Here is a 19,059-nt window from a genome sequence, read left to right on the forward strand (position 1 = left end):
TTTACAATCGAAAAAAGAACAATGTAGATAAAAAAGAAAATTATTAGGTTTATAACTAGGCTAAATTAGGCTCATAACAAGTTTAGAAAAAAGTTCTTTGGAGTGCTAAATCGTTGTTTCTATAATATTTTACTCTTTTTTTCATTAAGTGTTTAAAAAAAAACTATAAAAAGATTTATATAAGGAACTTAAGATGAAGATAAATTTTAATGTTGGAATAATTTAATATAGCTTAATGATAATTTCTATAAATTCATATAACTATAAATTCTATCAAATATTTATCATTAAATCTGTAGAATTTCTGTATTTGATACGGATTTAATTTGAATCTGTATTTGATTGCTATATAGAATTATAGTTTCGGAATAATTTCCAATAATTCATACAGATGAAGAACATTATATTCAACAATATGCCTGCAATTTTATTTTTATTAAATTTACTTGGTAATGCAAAATTAAACTCATATTTGAAAAATTTTAATTTAAAAATATATGTTTCTGTCTCTTCATAATATTTAAAGTAAAAGAGAAGCAGAAATTAAAAAAAAATAAATTTAATTCCTTTTCAAAAATAGTCTAATAAAAAAATTCACATCATTAAAATTATAGATTTTTCAAGTATCATAATTAGAAATGCCAATATTTCCAAGCAAATAGTTAAACTACAAGTCAAACGTACTAATCAAATTTAACAAAAGAAAAGAAAAAGCAATGTCAGAAAAAAAAAGAAAATTATTGATATCTAAATTAAGTTCCTCATTACAAGTCAGGAAATCATTGAAGTGCGAAAAATAATGATTCTACATCGAGATTAATATTTCTTAATGATGAAATGTGTAATTCATATTTTTAGTATTCATATCATTCATTAAAAAGGATAACTATCTTCTTTTTATTGAAGAACGAAATCATTTTTCTTTTGGATGTGTCTCAGATAATTTTCTTTTTTCAGTAAAAAAAATTACCTAGTCTTTGACATTATTTAATTGAATTTCCATTTTAACTCAGAAAATCAGAAAATAAAAGCATTTACAACTGACAAAATTAATTTTTAAAGTTAAATAAATATCTTCACTCGCTATTAGATTTAGATTTTAAGTCAGAAAAATGATTCAAAAGATGAGAAACAAAGAAATTCATTTTACATAAGTTTCTCTTTAGTTTTAATTCTGTTCTGTTGCTTTTGATAAGACATTTCATTTAATAGCCGAATTTAAATTAAATTTTGACATAACTCTACTTATTAATGGAATATTTGATTGTGTCCTTTAATGAAAAATTTCGAAAGATTCTTTCAATTACAAGCTTGATTAAATAACGAAATTTTTCGGAAATAACTACCGTCTTCTCCATGATTTTTAAGCAACATTTTTCATTTAGTCAGATGTAACAGTAAGAGCTTTTGTGAACTTAATTTAATGTTTGTTTCCCAATTTTCCATTTTTACACATGTTTGTAAGGCTCAATGTTTGTATAATTAAGTAATGAAATCGAATAATATAAAAATGTAAGATTCCTTAAAAAAAGAAATCAAGTAGAGATTAATGAAATTAACAGTGCTCATAACGGTAAAAATAAAGTTTTGTATTGATTCTATAGCAGGAAATAATTTATTTTATTTCAATTAAATCCATAAAACATTTTTCATTTCTATAACTTACAAGTTACAAGGGGAAAAATTGTTTCTTTTCTGTTGCATGAAATTTTTTAACGGATCTCAGATACTTTATACTTGCTGATTTAAAATCTGCAATAGGTTTCTCCCTCATAGCTACAAATTTTTTTTTTTAAAAATGACATTTTCAGTTAATTGCTTTCTTTGTCAAATGTTTGTGTGCATCTGAACAGTTCAGAAAAAGGAAGTGCCCTTGGCTGCGTACGACATTTCGGATTATGGATTCTTCCGATCTAATTTAATTCTGATGATGTCTCCTAACTTTTCGGGAAGTTTGTTGCAATATTTACGCCACCCTCTATTATATAAAATGTTTTAATATTGTCTATTTTGAAAACAAATGGACTAAAATTGCCGTTCAAAAAATAACCTGTATTAGCAACTCTAGTTTCAGTTTTGAAATCCCCCCATATTAGTATCAAGTACTTGATTAGAATCACATCTGATCAAGTATTTGTACGAATGCAACAAAACATTTGCTCCCCAGAGTAATGAAATACTTCGAAAATATTCCTTATTTCATAAACAGACATAAAAATATATAATTGTCTAAAGAGAGAAAACAAAATATAAGTAAAATTCTCAGTTACTTTGGAAACTACTTTTTCTCCTTTTTGGAATAATTATCACATAGAATTATATAAAGAGTTTTCATTCTGTTTTAGAATATTAAAAAGCAACGCATTTTTTTCAAAGCTTGTAAAAAGTGCAATGCTGACACACTAACGGTTTCAGACCCACGCTACAGTAAATGTAGCTAACCTGCAAGTTAAGACTGATAAGTCTATTTTCTTTCATCACGTTTATTTGAATTCAGGAAGTTATTTTAAATATTTTGGTTATTTGCATTATTTTAATTCCCTAAGACGCTTAGATGACACTTCTACAAAAATTGCATGTATTAATAAGAAGAAAAGCAGATTTTATGTGATTATCTTAATTAATTGGTACTTATCTTAATTGATGATTTTATGATTCTGTGATTTTATGTTAATTGTGATTTATCTTAAATATTTTTTTCTAACTATATTTATTGATCTAAAACTTATTGCACTATTAAGAAAATGCATATTTATACACGGAGAAAAACATTCTGATAAAATGACTTCACTGCATGGTAATGGCATTCCTGGTAAACAAAACCACAATTCTTGTTAATAAAATCAAAATATATGGTACTTATACCATTTATTTTGTAACTTTTCATTCATATGGGAACGGTTTACCAGAAATTCTAGTTTTCAAAATTATAGTTCTTTTTAACTACATTTAGTAAAAAATACAAAATTTAAAAGCAAATTTTACCAAATAGGCTGCTTTTATGACATACGGTAAGACAACATGATAAAATAACCAAATTTTACCATATTTACCGAATAGTATCACATATTGACAAAACTATTATTTTATGGATAATTTTACGAAAATCATAACCAAAGTTCTGATGTAAAAACTACTGAGGTTTTTGATGCTCCCGTAAAACCAGAAGCATGGTAAATTTTACCATATACTGGTAGTTTTGATCAAATCTCTTTTTTTAGTGTATGGATGCTATTTGTTCGATTTAATTAAATATTAAATATCAAAAAACATTAACATGAAATTAACAGATACAAATTAAAATATGACTGAATTATCCTTTTATGCATATTAGAACTAAAATCTAAAATAGCAAAAGCAAACTGAGGTAATAAAAATTACAACTTTAAAAGTATACACATACAAAAAGAAGTATTTCTGGCATTCCTGTTATAAATATAATCATTGTACACATAATGGTTGGTTGGTGTCGTATCCTCTATTGAATCATGTTTCATGGTGTGCTTGAATAGTTTTTGTTATTTCTAAAATAATCAACATGTACACATAACCAACAATATATATGACAAATATAAGCATAACGCCGACGCTACATTATGAATTATAAAATACCAATGATTTAAACTTACATTATCAACTAATCGCTATTTTTAGTGTTACTAGAGGGCGCAAAGGTCAAGGAGAAACTTTAGGAAAAGCGTTGTGATGACGTCAGTGCATATCGTCATATATCCTTCTGAGATTCAAGAATACTACGTAATAAGAAAATAGAAAATATGTGAGATAAATATGCATAATTCTTTGAAAGTATAATTTCAAAAATACATTTTAAAGTATTTAAAATATTGTATGTGTTTATGCTTCCGTTGAAATGTAATATAAAGCATTGTACAGAACTGTAAATCGCAGGATCTGCAGAGCGGAAATTGTAAAGAAAGTATTGATTTATATTTCATACATTGTCAAGGCATTCTTTAGATTAGTTATTGAACAACCTTCAGGCATTCTACTCATTGAATAAGCGTCAGAGCATATAATAATCTCCATACCTTATGTTTTGCCTAAAGAATATACGTTATCTAAATTGTCTAGGCAATCTACACAATAAGTAGGCATAGGTTATAACTGTTTTCAAATGTCACATTTCGCTTAAATCGACATACATTCCATTAAATAAATAGTTATTCATCATCAATTGCATCATTTCGCACCTTAACCATAACGTACAATCACATAAATTTAATATAGTTGAAAAGCTACTTTAGATGTATTAAAATATAACTTTATAGCAGTGAGTTTTGTTAAAAATTTTGTTAATAGTACTTTTGGAGTTACTATTAACTTCACAAGCGAGCGTCTGTTTATTTTGCCGCAAAAAGCATTCATTTTAAACATACAACAGTAATAGTAATTTATATAATTAATTTATCTATGTCTTTTAGGAAACGTTACATCTAAACATCTGAAACGTTAACTAGTTAGCGTTTTCATCCCGTTAAGCAATTAAAATAAGTCTATCAGTAACGCAACTTGAAAGCAGAATAAACCAGACATTAAGTGGCTCTCAGTTGCTTAACTTTAAAAGATGTTGGCGTATACTATTTCTGCAGCAAACACGCAAAAACTCTCACATCCGAGAAATGAATTAACAAAGATTCGTGAAGCTTCCTCATTAATATTCCCCCAAACTCTCCCATGTCTGATACGGAGATGATAGCATTTCTTCTTATCTTTGTTATTATCTCTTGCTACTAAATATTGCAATGATCGCCTCCAGGTCGACCAAAGATCAAGGAGAAGCAAGAAGACAAAAAAAGAAGCAGAAGATAGGCTCTTAGCCTAATTCTCTCTGATCGGAAGAACTTCCGGCATACGAGAAAGCTTGAATAAAGAATAAGATGTGTTGGAATAGATAGACTATATTTGGTGTTTCTCTTTTCTAAGAGGCTTGAGTAAATGATTTAGGTGAAGAAAACTTAGCTCGGATTCCGTCGTTAAACATGCTTGCATATTTGAAAATTAAATGTGGAATGTTTTTCCTAACTGTTAAGAATCTGCCATTTTCTGTAGTTGAAAAAAATAAGCTATACGCCAGCATATATAATGTGTATGTAAAAAAAAAATTATCTTTAACTTTCAGACTTTGAGATTTTTGTATAAATTCTAATACTTAACATATTTAAGTAACAAACGCAGTTCGTGAAAGGTATTTTCAAAGTATAATTGTAAATAATAGGTCGGTTCAAATTAATTATTTGATTTTAATAACTATAATTCTTTTAACGTTATTGAAAAAATAACTCTAAAATGTGCTCTATGGATATTTTAAATCTAAAAACATAGTTTTTCTGCAGAGATATACACGTTAAACTATAAATTCTGATGTTTCAAACATGAGTCCCAAAATGTACGTGATTGTTCAAAAATGTATGATATTTTCCCCTATATTTCCAGTATTTCATGCAAGAATTTACAGATTATTTCATACAATTATGTTGAGCATTGTAATAGTTTAAGTTTAATAAAAGCTGAACTCGTTACTTGTCAAACCATATAAGTTTTTATGTTCATTTTCCTTAAACTAGATTGCATGATAGTATGGTTCAACATAAACGGATTAGTATAAATTAATTAAACAAATAAGAACGCATTATTTTGCTTAAAACACATGATTGCTTTTTCTATCACTTAAATTAAACTATGGTGATCTTTGTAAACATAAGGTGCTTGATTCTCAGATCAAAATCCAAACATTCCTTCATGGATAGCTTCTGTTGTTGTTACAAATGACACTTGTCAGCATCAGCAAGCCTGCTGTAGGAATCCAAGAAAATTTTTAATGCAGAGGGTGTTTCGTGTTTTTCAGTGGCGCCATCTATGTTCAGGTATACGACTTCAGCCACACACATGTAACAGTCCGTTATACAGGGAGGGGGAAGAGAAGTTACAGACCATGACAACTTTCATCTATGAAAAGGTACCCCAACATAGAATCGAGTTAACATGTCTCATATACTAGTGAATTGGAATTGTATTTTTTGTAGTGGCAAATACGCTACAGTGCTCCCAACCAGAATTACATCTGTGATAGAATTCGATGCACGGATACCACTAGTTGATTCACTGCTGTTTTCTGAGAAGCCGGGAGAGCTGTATTAAGATCACCGTACTTTTGCTGATCGTGAGAGCTGTATTAAGATCACGGTCGTTGTGTCTCCTGTGTTGCCTTTAGCAGTCGAGTGTATACAGGCTGACGTTGTGTATGATCGAGACGAGACTGAGTAGCAACAGTGCGAGGAGGTGGATGATGTCGCAGTCACAAGTAGCAAGTCAACTGCTCACCATGGACCATCAATCGAAGTAGGCGTTTCCAGATCGAAGTGGACGTTACTGTCAAGGTAGGCGTGCTCACATCACGTCCGGGTCACCATGTGGGAAGAGAAGTTACAGACCATGTCAGCCTTAATCTATGAAAAGGTACCCCAACATAGAATCGAGTTAACATACTTATATACTAGTGAATTGGAAATGTATTTTTTGTAGTGGTAGATACGCTACACACCATTGATTCAGCCACAGATCGTAATTTTGATATAGACCCCAGAAAGATGAATTTCCAATTCAGTATCCCCAGAGACATTGTTTTGTTATGAGAACTTGGAGGGCTTTGTGACCCCGAGGTATTTAACTTGCACCAGACACCATTTTATGCTCGGGAATTCTTCGGAAAATAGGATTCGAACTCACGCTCTCACGAACACGAACCAAATGTAGTTCTAGGTCGGCTATCCCGACCTTGTTTTTATAGTAGGAAATTTGTCACACTGCTTGTGATACCTCTTTGAATAATATAAATATTGCTCTTGACGCCAAAAAACTAGCCAAAATAGTCGCCAAACTAGCTAAAGTGTCATTCGTAATGACAGGGCTATATATTTGGAGTTTTTATTGTGTGTTGCTGTCACCGTAAAGTCACCTACTTAAAATCTAGTACGTGGTACGTAAAGTGGTACGTGGTACACAAAAAATGCAATACATTAAAATAAATACAAAAAAAATATTAAAATTCCATAGACGTCAAAATACATTTTATGCAAAAGAAAATGCATTTAAAATTTCAAAGGTTCTAGCAAAAACAATTCTATATCAGGGTGCAATATTAGAAAAAAATTTTCGATGAATTTATACTTTTCGTAAAGCAATAACGTATGAGTAGCAATCAAATCACGTGCAGCACGAATCTTTCTGTTCATTTCGTCACCATTTGTTCTAATGCAATATTACTTGTGTGTTGTCATGTTCTTTCATCTAAAAGAAGCAAGTGATCTCATTTTTTCCAATCCCTGACGTCAATCTTTGTTAGTTTTACCCATTTCTTTCCTGCAATATTTTTATTCTTGTTTGTTCTTCTTAGAATTTTTCTTCCCTAGTGATCTTATTCTTGATCTACTAGATGGTTGCTTCTACACTAGTTCCTTCAGGGTACTCTCCGGTGTATGGTATATTCTTTCAATTTCTGGACACATTTAGCGAAGTTATGGCAGATAACGATGGAAAGGTTAGAAATTGTAGCAATATGTTTGATATAATCGATAGTCCAAGAAATAAATTTTTGGTAAGATGTGTATAAGCATTATAAATGGTTTCTGTCGTGAATGTTCAATGGAACGTAATAAAACTATACCTAAAAAGGAGAACCAACAACTTTGACTACGAAAAACGATATTTTATTGTGTTTGGAAATCAAAATTTATATTTGGGAAAAGCAACGAGATTAGCAAGATTTTTAAATGTCATTGCTTACATTTTCAAGATTTTACAAAAGATGCATCGCCAAGTGGACTATAAATTAATACAAATTTCAAATAGCTTTAATGAAATATTTATACCTAGAAAATAATTCTTTCACAATCAGAATAAAACAGAAAAAATCTGCACATAACATTACTCGAATATTTTTTTATCATAACCTTGTTAGGGAATGTTTTTCTCGTACCTTCCTTAGCTTTAAACTGAAGGTGCAATATCTGTTCAATATCGAACTATATTATCCAATATCTTAAACATAACGCCATTAATTTTGCTATAATATTAATAAAGCGGAAAAATGACATCAAAATTTCATAAAATTTTAACAATATAGTTCAATTTACACGAAAACTACTAATCCTTTTAAAAGTGTATAAATTCCAAGGAAGAACTTCTTAATCTGTTAAAAATGTATTAAATGTTATGATTACATTATTCAATTCTATACTATTCGTATTAAGCCATGTTTCGAAGATTTTTAATCAGTACAAAAAGGAACATTTGAACTCATCACATATGATAATGTTTGATGAAAAAAATCAGGTGAATAACATTAATTTAAGTGTAACTAATGATATATTTTAGACATTAAAATACATTAATTAAAATATTTAAGTGTTTTAAATTTTTTTTTTGTTAAATCCTAAAATTATTTTTTTCCAATCCAATAACCCATTTTTTGTGCGTACCTTTTTTCTATAGAATGTGAGCAATTTTAAAATTAACTTAGAATGTTTTAATGACTGTGCTTATAGCTAATTAATCCAACTTTAAATTTATTCCTTTAAACTAATTGAATATTAGCAAAAAACAATTAGTTAATATTAGAATTACATAAGCAAAACTTTAAAGCTGTTGAAATATGGAAATTTGCTGCAATATCAATATGGTGCTCATTTGATCGAAATGAATGTATTTCCTTTTTTCAAATGTATAATAATTTGGTTCAACTTGGAAAGGAATATAAATCAAATAGTCGTATTATTTAACTTCACAAAAAATATGCATTGAAATTGAACAGATTTTTGTGATAGATATGAGCTTTTAACAAATATGTTTATAAACACTAAGTCTAGCTAGTTGATTAAAGATAGGGCACTTTAAATTTCCCATCCCAAAGAAGTATTGTATAAAATAAAAACTATCATTGAATAATATATTATTGTAGCAATAAGACATATGAAGTTTGTATATCTGCTTTAATATTTCGCATTCATTACACTATGATACATTTTTTAGAGTAAAAACGATATCGAAATCATTATTCTACATCCGAAATGAGTTTCAAATTTACATGAAGTAGGACATTAATTAGAAAAAATAAACTAATAGAAATTATGGAGAGAATCATGCTGAATTTCAATATGTTTCAAATTTGATACATCCTTAATATAATGCTGAGGTATGCAATATTATAAAGCTTGATCGCATATTACTATGAGCTTATTTGAACAGAAATAGTTAATTCTATCATCTATAAAGTTTGGAGCAAAGTTGCACCATAGAACGTCTTAACGTTTAAACGGTATAATTGCTAGAAGTTAAAACAATTTTTCTAAGAGTATCTTAATATGGTTTAAATTTAATACAGCCTTAATATAGTGTTGAAGTAAAGAATATTGTAGTAATTATTATACTTGATTACACAATATTATGATCTTATTTGAACAGAAATAGTTAATTTTATTACCTTTTAAATTTGGAGCAAAGTTGCGCCTTAGTATTCTTCAGTGTTAGCCCAATATTATTGTTTAGCGTTCAAACAATTTTTCTAAAAGAATTTGATATTTTATTAGGTGAACCGGAAAATAATGTCGCTTCGGAAAATTAAATATTTGTTAGTCTTAAAAACAAATTCATTTTTTTCCCGATCCATTTCGATTCATTTTCAATCCGGCATTGAATGGTTGCTGCTAACACGGGTGAATAGAAATAAAATCTTGATAACAAATATCAAATGCACCGAAACGACATTACTTTCCGTTCCACCTAGTATCTTATCTTGCTAAAAAAAAAAACGTAGAATTATGTGAACTCTTTAAACGTTGTTTACAAGAACTTTCATCGGCTAGGCACCAATGAAAAGGATTTCAGCAAGTTTTGCGCAAGCAATGAATTTATAATTTAGGGGAAAAACTTACTATAAAAGAAGAAGAAACTTACTTCATAATAATTGATATTTTATGATTATATGCTACCATCTAAAAGTACCTCAAGATTGTCCTCAACGCCTCCCAATCAGTTTTCACAAAATTGATGTAAGAGCATTAAATAAGTTTCGCTTTTATTATTTTCTTCGTCCAAAAATATAATTCAACTCTTTTTTTTAACGTTGATTATTTGAGTCAGAAAATGGAGTAATGAATTGATAAGTTTTATTCTTTGATTCAGTTTTATTCTTTGTGCAATTTTAACTCAAAATGTTCCCCTCTCGGTCACATTGATCACAGAATGGGAGTAACTAAACAAATCTAATTAAGAAAACTTTTTAAATGGCTAATTTTTCCTTAAGAAATTAATCTAGTTTTATAGAAAATTAAATGAGCAAAATAAGAAGAAAAGTAGAGCGATATATCATTTTAATAAGTGTGTTTTTGATGAAAAATATTGCTATTAACATCGTTTCGGGGGGAAAAAACTGCAAAATACGACGAAGATATAAAAGATCATTCGTTGCATCCGTCGGTTAATGAAACAAAATTAATTAACTGCGCCTTGCTAGTGATAAGTTCTAATGGAAAAACTGAAAAGATGTTGAATTTTATACCCATACATTTAAATAGAATACGTAACGAACATAATTAAGTAAATTTTCATATTTAAAACACGTTTTTCTTTAATATATTTTTTGTAGGAATTCATTAAGTTGTTAAATAACTTAACGCAAAATTGATGAAGATAATAAAAAAAAAATTCTTGGTTTATTAGTTTTCAAAGAAGTTAATCTTGTTAATAAGTTTATGTATATAAGTTCATTTGATTAACCGTGGAATTTTAAAGTATTATTATATAATTATGACAGAAATAATGATATCATTAACATTTAACACGATAAAAAATTTTGCAGTTAGAAGGCGGACAGAGCCAGGCAGCAGTATCTGCCAGTCACTGCCCGTAAATTAATGTGTTGGCCGTGACACATGAATCATAGGGATTCGATTTTAATTTCATGTACAGTAAATAAAGTAGGATGGTATCTATTTGCGCATTGCTATCGAAATAGGTGAGACATCGTTTCCTTTGTATATTTTCCTGTTAGATGAAATAAGGCTTTTGATTTGTCAATCGAATAAATAGTGCAAAAGTTGCAAGCGTTTTTTGGTATGATAAATACTACTTTTTACCTTACTTAATACTCTGTCTGTGGTGCTATCTATGAGCTATTTGAACACGCAATATACATTTTTCAGTAAAGTGTTTTGCACTGTATTGAATGAGACATATTCAAATTAATACAATTGATAGTTTTGAATTTATAAGGGGTTTATGAATAATAGGTGAAATTCAAAAATAAAAATTTTTATTTAAAAATTTTTTTCAACTTTTTGGAACATTATTCTTTTTAATTTCCGTCCTGATTATTTTATTTGATTAAACAAGAAGAAATGCATGGTAAGCAATACTCACTTATCTGTACAGCAATGCTGGATGCATAAATAAAGTTAAGTACAAACAGTACTATTCACACATATGTTTAGAGCTTCTAAACTATTTTTTCGATCATCTCGGAACTGCTATCCTTTCATTCAGTAAAATATATTTATTTGGAATATATAAGTCAAATGTTCAGATAGCTCCTAAATAGCAAATTAAAATAATTTGCAAATTCATGTCAAAAATAATACATAAACACACTTGCAAATTTTGAATTATTCATTTGATTGACTTGCGAATAGCTTTATTCAATTTAACTGAAAAAAATGCACAAGAAACAGTATTTTACTTATTTAATTAGTTAAACTAGATGCGAGGAGGTACACGAACAAATTTGTACTTTTTGAGTTTAGAACTCTTAATCTTTTGTGCATAAAACTCAAAAACTCATGTGCGTAAATTAACGGGCCAGTCGCGTTATTAGTCACATTCGATGCAGACTCAGAAATTACAACTGAAACAATATGTTTCACTTTCCCCTCAAATCCCCCCATTTCTCTCAAAAATGGGGGAAACATACAAAAGAGAGTTGAGAAGTTTTCAGCTACAATTTAAAATAACATACCAAAACGCTCTGTCAAAAAAGCATCTTCGATATTCATTTTTCCGAAGAAAATTTTAATTTTACTAGACAGTTAATCTATTGAGAAAATCTGTTAGCAAATGTTGATTTGTTGAATTTTTGAGAATTTTAACGTGCAGTTGTTTCTACAGAGACGAAATGATGAATAAAAAATCATCTGAATCATAAAAAAAAACTAAGTTATTTTTTAATTTCTTAAAGCATGTTGAATTTTAAAGTCAGGTGATAAATTTGACATGCAAACAGGCAAACAAGTCAAATTTTAATGCAATGATAATCTGATTCTAATAAAGTTTAAATACAATAAATATCTACACTCCGATATTAATGTCTACAAACCATATCATAAATCTACAAACCGAAAAAATAATTTCGAATTTTGCAATGATCAATGCTTTATTTGATGATTATAATTAATATTCTTCAAAAAGGAGAATAAATATTCTTCATAACTTAATTCAAAAAGTTTTTTTTACGCACTCATTATATTCTATGACGCAATCTTAAATTTCTTAAAATTCAATAAACTGTGATACTGAAGAAAAAAAAATATTGCGCAGTCATAAATTAAATATTTTAATTATTTGTCAGCTTTGACTCAAACTACAGTCTTTTTTCCTTTCAAAAGTAAATCTCTTAAAAGAGTATATGGAATGAAATTATACCATATACTAGATATGTCTCCAATGGTAATTATAGGTAATAATTATTCTGAATTATTCATACAGAATTTTAATTATATCTGTAATAATTGAGAATTAAAAAAAGAAATGTCAAAATAGAAAACTAAATTCCTCGCTTCCGGCAAAATCAAATAATTTATAGATTAAAAAAATAAGATTATGTTTTCAATATAAAGATATCTTTATATTTTTACGTTTAACTAAATAATGAAGGAAATGAGAAACAATACGAAGCCATGGCATTTACATTTTATTTTCATTCGCATTTTCTATAATCATAAATCTTTGCTCATTATTGAGCGTTTAGAATTTAATTATTTTACCGAAAATTAACTTTTATAAACGCAATGCAATTTTTTTGATAAAATATATATATTTATGTTTTATTATTACATTTTTTAAATCTTATTGGATTTATTAAAACGCAGGAAAGTTTTTATGAATGTTGTTTGTATTTTAAATATTAAAGCGTTTCAATGCGTCCTCCTTTATATCTTGATTAATTAATTTATTGAATACATTTAAACAATTAAAATTGATGCGATTATTGAAAAAATAGTTTCTTACTGTATTTTTGTCAAGAATAGAAAGGACAGGAAATAAAGTTTTTATAATACATTTTTAGACATAAAATTCTTGTTTATAAGGATTCAGAAATTTTTGAGCTGTATTTCATACTTTTTGGCTAACATTTCGTCATTATATCACTTAATTTTTGGCAAAACGTAAACTCTCAAATATTTAACTTTTATTTATAATTTTGACGAAACTTGCACTCGTTGCAACATTTATCTCGCAGCTTCCTATACATTTTCAGTCAATTTTTAAATCTTCTTTTCTATATCACGAGATGCTACAGAGGTTAGTTCTCTCGTTCCCTTAACAGGTTTCCCGAATTCAAGTTTTGCCAATAATTCATTCACTTGTATTCATTTTATTTAGTGTTGCATTTCTTAATAGATTAAGTTAATTAATACCTAGCATTAAGTTTGATGCTTTCAAATCAATAGGCAAGTGTAGATAATGATCACTTCAGTAAAACGAAATGCTTGCTCAGAGCTTTACGCATAAAAGGAAAACTTAAACATAGTTTTATTGTGGAATACACTGAAGCATTTTTATTTAAAATGTAGCAAGACTTTAACTGGAATGTTATATCATATTTATTTTTCAATTATTACTCTTTAAAGTTATATTTTAGTAATTACTTGCAGCAGATATTTCGATAAATTCCTTTAAACACATTTTGCTACCAACATATTTTTATTGAAAAAAAATTTTACTGGTAAGAAATTATAATTTATTAATGTAATAATGTATATATTTAATAAATAGCTCTAAGAAACTGATTCTGTAAGATATTACATGATTAAAAATGTCGGAAGAATATAAATAACAATTCTTGGCCATAGATGGCGCCACTGGAAAGGCAAGAACACACGCGCCCCCTCTGCCTAAACAGGCATACGTCAACAACAACAGTTGGCATATATCTAGAGGCTCAAAAATTAGCTCCAATTTTTATTACTTTTCAGACTTGAATAGTCAGAATAAATAAATTGTATGCTTATGTTTAGTACTATCAAGCAAATATTTTAATACATTTTAGTTACAATTTTCAAATTAAGCGATTAAACTCACACCAATATATCTTAATAGTAGATATTTTTCAGGAATTATTTATAGAATAAAACTACACTCTAAAAACTGTACCTCTGATTTCAGAGGCACATTTGGATCATTTGTGCCTCTGAATTTTAAAGGCACAATGTACCTTTAAAAATGAAAGGCACAATGTATCTCTGATTTCAGAGGCACATTTGGATCGTTTGTGCCTCTGAATTTTAAGGGCACCACGTACCTTTAAAAATGAAAGGCAAAATGTACCTCTGATTTCAGAGGCAAAATCAGTTGTACCTCTTAACTTGGAAGGTACATTGTACCTTAGATTTTGCTTTTATGTACCGCTCATTGAAACAATCATTTAGTGGTACCAAAACCTGTTATTTACCAGATTTGAATACATTTTTTTTTACCTATTTGTAATTTGCTAGCACTTCATAATAAAAAGGTACTTTCTGTTTGGTTTACACTATTACCAAGATATTAATTATAATAATTCTTAATGAAAAATATTTCTCAATTCTTTGAATATTGGCCACTTGAAAGTGATCATTTAAAAGGATTCCATCTAAGGCTTTTTCATAGACAATTATAAAATATGTAAATTTATACCATTTCTTTAATTATGTAGCGTTTAATGATGCTTCAACAACTACAATGATGCTTTTCTAATCAGATATAGGTACAAAAAGATAATATTTATTTCTGTTAAGCCAAGTCAATATAATTCATGGATTTTTTTTCTTTTCCAAAAAGCATCCTCAAAATGGAAATTTATTATAAATTTAGATATTTTTTAAATGTTTAGAGATTTCATAAAATAGTTTTATAATGATCAAAAATTAAACACTAAATATCATGAAATCTAATATCTTTTATTTTCACACATAAAGAACAATTTTACATAATTTAGTAACAGTTGCAATATGATGTATACAGTTGCACAAATTTGGAAAAACATAGAATATTTTAAAATGATAGATGTAGATTTTGACAACTTGGATATTTTATAACATGAAATATGCTTAAACAAATGACTTAACAAGTGTAAAATAAAAGATTTCTTTCCATTGAAATGAATTTTTTTTAAATCCAGATTTTGGCGAAACATATTAACCATCATTCCCATTTTGGGAACATTAGCTTTCAATTTTTTTAGAACTAACTGTACTTAATATTATTTAATCGATGATTTTATTTGAGCTCAGAATATATGAAAAACCTTCTGCAATTTTTTTGGAAAGCTTGTTTCAGAATTTTTTTTTAATTGTATTTTAAAAAACATGAAATTCTGCATTTTTGCCCCAATCATTAAACATGCATTTGTTTTATAAATATTATTAAAATAAAAATTACTTTCGTGCTTAAACTTGATTACGACAATCGGATATAATTCTCTTTTCTATAATCCGAATTTCGATGTCTACAGTATTTCTAAAAATGTCCTATTTCACCACAATAGAAACATTCACGTTCAGATCTAAATTTCTTCACAATACTTGGCGAATTCCATTTCTCATTAAAATGTTCTTTCTGGCGATCGTTATTACACAGAATAGCTTGTGGATCATACTGAAAATTGGCAATGAGATTTTCTTTAAAGTAATAATAATTATCATCATAAATTTCTGACCTTTCAGCAGGAATAAGCTGTAAAGCACACGAAAACCAAAGATCGAAATTCACACTAAATCTCTTCGCTTTCTGTTCAAAGAGTTCGAAGTACCGTCGAATTCCACACTTCTTGGCATCAATTTTAAACATCTGATTCACTAATTTTTTCTAAAGTGGGAAATCCTTAATAACAATAATATTTGTCACCAATTCTTTCAAAAACTTAATAAAACATTTCTGGAACGGATCCCACCGCTGCCACCAATTAATACATAGCTGTAGCGTATCAAGCTATATTGAACAACTGTTCAGTTTTTTTATAAAAACATTTATTTCACACCACAACAAATACAATAACAAATATAAAGTACCCGTAACGGGATAGTTAAATCTTATAAAGGAAACTAGAAAAAGTGCCCGTAGCGGGATATATGAAAACTCACCCGTAACGGGATAGATAAAATATCATAAAACAAACTAGATAAACCTGTAACGGGTAATATGAAAACTCAAATTCCACACAAAACTAATTCTTAAAAATCAACAACTTTCTGGTGTTCTAATTTTATCGTCTGCTATTATTATTTGTATTTCGTCATAAAATATTTCATTGATGTGCGCATGCGCTTCTTCTCCGTTACATCGTACCGAAGAAAAAAAAGGGAAGCCCATTTGAGAGGCACAGGGAACCGGTAAAATCCTTTCGTACCGCGCATTGACTCGCGTTTGCTTTGGTGCCTTTCATTTCTTGTGGTGCCTCTCATTTTTAAAGGCACATTAGTTATGTGCCTCTAACGCGAGAAAATAAAGGGTACATTTAGCTTGTGCCTTTTATTTAAGAGGTACAGTTTTTAGAGTGTACTTAAGAACTGTGGTATTATTTTCTCTTTGAATTTAGAATAAAATTTCGCTGAAAGCAATACATGTCTAATAACGGTATCATTTAAGTACGTTTGAATCGATAAGGTCTCATATATTACCATTGTAAGACTGTTGACCTTGCTACTCATGTTGTTTTGTTACTTTTCAAGCTATAATATCAGTGAGTTACTTGTTTTGAAGTTTATTTTAACATGCAAATTTAATAAGTCTTTGAACACTTACAAACCCTAACTTACCTCTGGCTACAGTCCAAGTATAGTGGCTGAAGTCCAAGGTAAGCCCCATCTTTTTTGGAGTTGAACTAGCACCAGGGTTTGAAGATGGAAGTTGAGTTTGGTGTTATTAGACTATTTATTAATAACATCAAGCATATGTTAATAATTTTAGTGATTTGAGATGGATTTCTTAAGCTATGTCTAGCTTAGTAATTTTTTACTCTTCTTCAGCATCACTTATAAGCCAAAAGCAAACCATTAGTATAAGGTTAGAGTAAATGTTATTTGAAAAATCCAAATCTGCAACAAAAAGAAGAAAAAAAAGAAGAAAAAAAAACAGAGGTTTAACTTTAAGATTGATGAAAATATTAGAAAATTAAAATATTATCCAACTAGTATACAGTGTCAAAATTTCTTAATCAAATTATGGTAAAATGTACAAGCACTTCCATCACCGGTACATTTTACTGCGAAATCCGTTTTTACCGCTACGGAACAAAAAACCTGACATACCGCGATTTTCACAGTTATAAATACCTTAATATCACTGAATCACTCGAATTAAATCTATATTACTGTAAAAATTACGGTATAATACATTAAAATCGAATTTTACATTAAAATCAAATTTTGTGGTAAAATGGATTTTATGAATGATGCCCCCCAAAATCTGGTACTTTTAATCGCAATTTGAAACGATTTTTTTACAGTCTATTATATCAGTATCCAAATAATATTAAATAAAAAGTCGTATTTTTGGAAACCATCCTATCAAGGTTTCATAAACTATATTTCTAAGACACTGAATCGACTGTAAATCTTGCAAACTCTTTTCACACCGTTATTCGAATATATTAATCAATGGTAGCCTTAGTCATTCCTTCTACATATTTTTACAAACCTATACACATGGGTGTTACTCTACTTTTTCATTTCGTAATGTATTTTTCTCTAGGGCAATAGAATACGAAGCATTCAGCTTGTTCGCACATTCGTTGAATCGTACCATGCACACGGCATCACAAAAAATGGCTTTTTTCATTTTATTTAAAAGATAAAGAGAGAAAAGAATGTTGAGATTTAGATTCCCGTCTAGGACCTTCTTCATCTTCCTTGCCTCTCATCCTCCTATAATACTTCTTTATCCATCTTTTCATATTTTGGGAATCCTCAAAGATATAGATGTGAAATATTAAAAACCCGTTGAAGGATTTTTCACTTTTTCCTTTCATTTTATTTATTTATGCTTTTCAGATGTAGTAATATCAAGTGGGAATTCATGCCAGCCGAAGATTTGAAGCTGAGCTTTAAGTCAATATTAATATAATGTCCCTCTCTGAAAGAAATTGAAGTTTGGTTTGGCTATATCGGTTAGATACAAGCATTCACTTCAATTTTTCATCGCAGTAAAAGTAAAAATGACCTTTAAAGCGTATGGATTAGTTTGAGAGATTTAGGTTTTAAATAAATATATTTTTTAATGTTATACGAGATAAAGCAATTAAAACATCCCTAGTATATAACAGAAAAGTAAACTTTACTTAAATGAATTGGTATACTTTGAGCCGCATATAAATAATATTAAATTAGTGCTGCGTATGTCAAAAAATTGACAGATGGTATGCTAAAGGTAAGCTTACTTTGCTCTATTGTTTCATTTCTGAACAAACGACAATTTCCCGGCTGTTTTTTTTTTCAGTTGACAATTTTCCTATGTATTTGCTTGTATCAAAACTCTGAAAATCAAATTTTAAAATTTTTAAAATTTTTTATTTTGAAACTGGTACACTTAGAATGCAACTGATACTTTTTTTACTGATTCTTTTAAAATATGATTTTAGGAAGCGTGAAACGTTGCGCTACTGTAAAATATTCCGTTTCTTATTACACTGTGAAAAAATTCAGGATAAAACAAAGGTAAAAAATAGCGGTTCCCAGAGTGCCGGCACTTTTTTTCGTAAAATCCATTTTCACCGGCAGATATTACAAAACAAAA

The sequence above is a fragment of the Parasteatoda tepidariorum genome, chromosome 8, assembly GCF_982258835.1.
Source record: "Parasteatoda tepidariorum strain Cologne lab strain chromosome 8, Ptep-v5.0, whole genome shotgun sequence".
Lineage (NCBI taxonomy): Eukaryota > Metazoa > Arthropoda > Arachnida > Araneae > Theridiidae > Parasteatoda > Parasteatoda tepidariorum.